This window comes from Cupressus sempervirens, chromosome 8, assembly GCF_028749045.1.
Source record: "Cupressus sempervirens isolate cs-2001-9-10 chromosome 8, ASM2874904v1, whole genome shotgun sequence".
NCBI lineage: Eukaryota > Viridiplantae > Streptophyta > Pinopsida > Cupressales > Cupressaceae > Cupressus > Cupressus sempervirens.
The window spans coordinates 376,550,757-376,557,956 of NC_143125.1; positions in this window are offsets into that span (position 1 = coordinate 376,550,757).

Consider the following 7,200-nt stretch of genomic DNA (forward strand, 5'->3'; position numbering starts at 1 on the left):
TCTATTTAAACTCCACTATCAATGATCACCTTGCAACATTTTTCAACCATCTTGCATCTGGTCTTGAAAAGACATCTTCTAAGGATAGGTTCCCCATCACTTCCCTTATTACATAAGGTTCTTCTCACCATTAGATTTTCTCCAGCCTCAGGTCCACTTAATGAGCTCTCATGTCTCCTTGAATCATAAAATTTCTATTACCTTTCCCACTTTCAGAGGATCTACATTCAAAAGTGTTGGAATTACAATGGGAAAGAGTAAACTTCTAAGAGGGGGGGTGATCAGTAGTTTAAACTTGGACCCATTAAACTTTCACCATTCATGCTTTAATAAGTAAGTTGAAACAACATGTAAAGAAAATGTATGTAAAACATATAACCATGTAAGCATTCACACACATAACACCAGATATGATTACCCATAAACCGTCCAAGTGAGAAGGTAAAACTGGGTTAGGAATGACACCCAAAAGTCTTCACTACTACAATAATAAGTAGTTTAAACTTGGACCCATTAAAATTTTACCATTCATGCTTTAATAAGTAAGTTGAAACATGTAAAGAAAATGTATCTAAAACATATAACCATGTAAGCATTCACACACATAACACCAGATATGATTACCCATAAACCCTCCAAGTGAGAAGGTAAAATTGGGCTAGGAATGACACCCACAAATCTTCACTACTATAGTAATAAAGTGTATCCAATGAAGGTTACAATGTTTTGACCATGAATCATGATCTACCCTATGAAAGATCTTCCCTGTTAAAGGCTTACAAAGACTATTAGGTCTCACCTTGTTAGAGGATTTCAACACCCTATTAGAAGTGTTCCTTGTTAGAGGACTTCAACTTACAACTAAGCATGCTCCCTATAAAAGGATTTCATGTAACCTATTAAGACTACTTTGTTAAGAGATTTAATTGAAATCACCTATTAAAATGTCTCAACATAGATCCTACGGTTGGCACTTGCTTGCCTGATAATAGATCACCTCTATACAATGTCTAATTGATCCTTCATGATCAAATGTCTCAATGTTGTATCCTTTTCTCTATCCTTAGTTCTTCTCTAACTGATTCTACAATTCACTCTCACTTCTAGTAAGTCACATTGAATGCTCTGCAAACTATCTTGTTTACTTCTTAAATTCCTTCCACATTTGCTCTCCTCTACTCATTCATCATCATAAAGATTTTAGGGCTTTTTCCTCCTTAAGAAGACTTAGGTGGCTTAGTGTTAGGTATGAATCTACAGATGAGATTCATCCATTTTGTCACTTAAACCTTCCCTTTTTTTGATTGGTTGTGTGTAATTGCATAGGGAATCCAAATATAGATTTGTTCTTATCTCCATAATATCAAAATATAATCTTAAGTTAGCTCAAAAAGGGTTTACATACTTATTTGTGCCATTACAAACAAATACGTCAAAATTGTGTCACTCGGCATTTGAAGTCTCTGATGCTCAACATGCATTGTTTAGTATACTATGACTCGTAACTTGCATCACTCAGCATCCATTGTCTACTCAGCTCTTGAATCACTTGGCATGTTCTATCTATTCGGCACTTGAGTGACTCAGCACTCATTGCAACTTAGCATGGTCTAATATTTACATGTTATGCTTGCCATGTATTACTAGTTTAGAATGAACTAAGTAAATGGCTTAAGTATGTTGACACTCACTTGTCAAAACAAATTTGAAATCAACAATCTCCCTCTTTGACATGAGTGTCAAAAATACTTGACTATACAATATTATCCTTAATCTCTCAACCATAACATATCCATGATTCGGATTATATGCGAATTTGTGTCACTCGGCATTTGAAGTCTCTAATGCTCAACATGCATTGTTTAGTATACTATGACTCATAACTTGCATTACTCAACATCCATTGTCTACTTAGCTCTTGAATCACTCGGCATGTTCTATCTACTCGGCACTTGAGTGACTCAGCACTCATTGCAACTTAGCATGGTCTAATATTTACATGTTGTGCTTGGCATGTATTACTAGTTCAGCATAAACTAAGTAAATGGCTTAAGTATGTTGACACTCACTTGTCAAAACAAATTTCAGATCAACAATCTCCCTCTTTGACATGAGTATCAAAAATACTTGAATATACAATATTATCATTAATCTCTCAACCATAACATATCCATGATTCGGATTATATGCACAACTTTAAAATTTCAAAATTTTGCACTAACTTGTATACCTCAAAATTTTATAACTCCCCCTAAGTTAATGTGTCTGATCTATATCTAAAAATTTTTCTTCCTTTGACTTCAATGTGCTACATTGATACTCTATCATCTAATTATGCTCTCTCTTAGCTAATATTTGTCCCTAATTGCTTGGTTTCTCTCAAAAATGTATATCATCCCAATGATATAACTTTGCTACTATGCTCCCCCTTTCTTATTTATTTCTCTTTTGTTCATACATCTCCTCTATTTTTTATCTCCCTTATATTCTCTATCATCTCCATATTCTCTATCTCCCCCTTTTATCTTCATCTCCCCTCTTTTGACACTTATGTTAAATGACTTATACACTTACAGTGTCTTTGTCTTAAAAAAAAAATTATGGACATCCATTATTATCCTTAGAGTTGCATCCCTATTATCACATGCAGCATCTAATGATTTAATTTTCATTGCAAGCTCAATAGAAAGGTGTACTAGACCATCTAAAGTAGAAAGATTGGGCAATTTCTTCAATAGAGGCTTAGCATAGCCTAGCTCCTTGTGCAATATCTCCACGTGTGGGGTGAGAGATGTCTGTATGCATGTCAATTTTGCTCTTATGCTAGCCTCATCTATTGTCAATATAGCTAATTGACTTTGTGTATGAAGTAGTGTTCTGAAATGCTTCTCACTTTGAGTTGGATTTGATTGTAGCCTTACACCTAATGCAAATATTTTTCTCTCCAAACTCATAATGTGACTTTTAGTCTCTTGGGTGAAGAGTGTAGGATTGCATAGCTTTGTGTATAGTGATAATATATTCTCAAGTACCTTCTTCACATCCTCAACCTTTGTTTCCAATGCAACTTGTTGTAGTGCTATCTCATTCAATATTTTCTCATTTACCTTGCCTTGAAACTTCTTTTTAGACCATTCTAAGAGTTTTACATTTGTATCAAGGTCTTATTTAGTGACCTTTTTGAACTATATCAGTCATTTGTTCTATGAGTGGCTTGGCCTCTTCAAGAGTTGGCAGGCTAAATGCATCTTTAAAAATATCCTTTATATCCTGAAGTGCTTACTTCTACCTATGTTCTCCCCTAAGCATTTATTGATGCTTTTTCCTTTCTAAGGCTTGTTGTAAAATACCTATTTGCTCCAATGTCATAGTATCATAGTCATACTTTGGAATAGCAATTTCTTTATCAAGGCTTGTGTCTCCATAATGAATTACCTTTTCAACCTTTGATGAGTTGGGGCTTAGCATTGAGATTTGCAATGGAATGGCTTATGTGCTTGGCCTTTGTAGAGTTTGTATAGAAGGAGTGGCAAACATTGGTAAGGCTACCAATGCTTGGATGGACACTTGGTCCTTCACCTTTGGTGTGAGTTTACTCTCTTTAGGCTTTCCCTGGTCTATCACTATGACTTTGTTAGCACCTATTTCCTATGTTATAGGTATAGATGAATCTATCTTGTTTCCTATTGTTGATCTATAGTACTATCTTTCTCTACTTCCTTCTTCTCAATTGTATCAATTTTAATACTTGTATCAACCTTGGTGAATGTGTCTAATATTGTTTGAACTAAAGGTTGTACATGAGTAATTGAAGGGATGATTGAAGGTGGTTCTTGTGGATTCATCTTTTCTGTTGTGACATCAGTCATTGCCTTCTACAATTCCTCTACACTAACCAAAATAGGATTGATGTTCAAATCTTCAAATATTCTACAGTAAGTCGATTGATGTTCTGAGTTGATGCATCAAAAACATCCTTAATAGTTATAATTTCAATGGCTTTGGTTGTTTCATGGGGAGGATTGATGCTCAGCACTTATGTGTCCTAAATATTCTATTCATCTTGTTGTTTCTCAGATATTACCTTATCATCATTTTGGTTCTTTGTCTCTTCCCCAACTGTATTAGCTTTATCATCATCCTCCTTATCATCATCCTTATCATCATGTTTGCCCCCTGAAGGGTTAGCTTCTCCTTGTTTCATAGTGGTCAACCCAAAAATAATTTTTCATATTTGAGTTGATTTCTTGACCACATCTTCAATGTTATTTTGTAAAATGTTGAAGGCTCTATATTTAGGTGTGAACCTAACTACATATTTCTTAACAACCTTAGCATTTTGTCCCTTTGTCAATTCTGGCATCACTTGGTCTACTATTGTTTCCTTGATTTGTCTTTCCACATTTAGATAATAATGTCATTTTTGTTGAACAATATCATATAGGCCATTTGGTATTGAGTTGGAAAATTCTAGTGGAGTGTTCTTAAACTTTGACATCGTGACATGCAATCCTCTTCCACTTGGTTTTTCTCTTCTTTCCCCAATTTATCAAAATCAATATGTCTAAAACCAAATAAATCAGCATTACTTTTTACATTTTCACACAAGTTCTCATGATTCGAGAGAGAATTATGAATTACCACCTTGAATTTATTGTTGTCATCTAATTATGTCTTCTCGTCATCAAAATCTGGTTGAGCCACATATTTCTTTCTCTATCTTTTTTACTACTATCCACCTTGCTCCATTTTCTTTGACTTTTCCTTGGCCTTTTGATTATTTACACATGTGTTGGCTCTAGTAGTAGGTGAGTGGGCTTGGCTTGGCTAGGTTTGACAATCTTCTTTTCCTTTGTCGCAAGCTGTACCTTAGCCTTCCTTTTCTTTGACTTGGTAGTAGTAGGTGCTTCCTTGGATTCTTCTCGCTTAGCACCTAAAGTCTCCTCTTCTTCCTTATCTTCTCCCATGCCTTGAGTTAGAGCTAGAGGTTCTTGTGCTTGTGTTTTTTCTTCCTCTTCATCCTCTTCTTCTTCTTCCTCTTCCTCCTTGGCAGCATCTCCAAATTTGACTTTCAATTTCTTTACCAACTTGTCATTTTTCTTGTTTGTGGAGGTAGTCTTTAATTCCATGGCTATCTTTGATTTCACCATCTCATAGTTTCCAAAAACTTTAGCAGTCTTACCTATTTCCTTTGCCAATAGAGTTGTGATGGCTATTGAGGCTTCATCAACATTTATCTCATACCCTAAGGGTCTCAACCATCTTACCCTTGGTGTGGTAGCTTGTACAAATGTGAAGTTAGCATCAACAAGAAAACATACATCATTATAATGTTTCTCCAATAAGGAAACTGGTATCATCATCCTTTCCTTCATTGACTTCTTGAAATCTTCAAAGTAACTTGTCATTATAGATTCAAAGTTTTATCCTAGTTGTTCAATGTACTCATTAATCTGCATTGCAATTGACCTATTTATCTTCCATCCTATTGTACCAAATTAGGGAAATGTGTTATGTACATAAAAGAATATACAAACTAAAATCGAGCCAAATTTGCACTATGCACTCTTTGTTTTCCTGATTGCTCCAAGGTTCTCCATCAGTTGTTGCAATTGTATCTTTGCTAGATCATATGTATGATCTTTCTTTACAATTTTGTAACCAACATCCACAGCTATGCAAGGTACACTATTCAATCTACTATATTGATAAAATTTGTGTGAGATTACCCTTATAGCAAAGTTTAACAATGGATTAGTAATTGTATCTATTGTCATGCCTCTCTTATTCTATTTTTCTCTAATGTTCCTTTTAATTACTTCCTTTGAATCACTCCTGAGTGTCTTTGGCCAATCTAGGTTTGGGTAGCCAATCACCCTATGGATAACTCTCTTGGATATTTTGATGGGTCCTCCCTCTAGCCATAAAGAACCATCATGAATTTAGCTCAGTACAATACAAATCCACTCTATTTTGAATACATTAGGAAAATTTAGGGCTCCTGTTAAACCATTTCTCTCTATGATTTTGTATTCCTCTTTCAAAACACCATTTTCACACAATCTATTGTATGCATCGCTTATTTCCATGTCTCTAATGCTATCAATTTTTTAGTTATATAATCTCCTCACATCTTGCACCATTATTACATTTTGCGAGATCATGGATAATGCACTAGAAGTGTCTTGTTTATAGGCTATGTTAGGAATGGCTTTAAACATAGGCTATTTAACTTCATCACTAACAAGATGAACATTTTAAAAAAATTTCCCTTCAACATTTTTGGAACTAGATACCATCTTGCCAAACTAGGGTTTCTAAAAATAAATGTTACCTTGTGAAATTTGGTGAACTAGCATGAAATCACTACTAGAATCTCTGCAAAAGCTTTGAATGGATTTTTGAATTGCCTTTTTCTCTACTCACTCACTCTCAAATTTTAAATGATGAAGAATGAGAAAAATTTGATCGTATACCCTTTGAAAACCTTACATTTAATGATGAGTGCTTACACAATTGTAAGCTTGGCATCAACCAATTTTGGGTTGATTCGGCATCCATTGATATTTCCATTACTCAATAGCTACTATGAGCTTGGCATCCACTAGCCAAACTACTAGCTCAACATCTTCTTACATTCCACTCAACATACATAAGAAATATTTCATACACGGCAACAATATGAAAAACTTAAAGATTTCTCTTGGATTTCTAACATCTTGCATCTTTATTCATGCTAATTTAGTCTTTTTAATACTATATCCTTTTGGAACTGATGCATAATATAACCTTTAAATATCAGTCCCAGATACCTCTTATTTTCCTAGTTTGATGAGGTGTGATCACTTGACCCATTGGGTGAAGTGATTCCATCATCATTTGATGTGTTTCAAACACCTTTCTTTTTCCATGTTTTGTTCATCACATCTTTGATGTGTTCAATATCTACCTTGACTTTACCTTTATCGAATTTGTAACTTGGTGTCTTTAATCTAGTTGTACAGTATTTACTGATGTGACCAATCTTCAAATAGCTAAAACATGTAGTTTGACTTAACTATCTTTTGCAATTATCACTAAAGTGTGTCCTTATACAATTCTCAGGAACATTGATAGGCCAACACTAGGGCAACTAACAATAAAGAATTAATGATTTATAATGAATTTTAGCTAGTCTATACATGTCATTCCAAGAGCGTA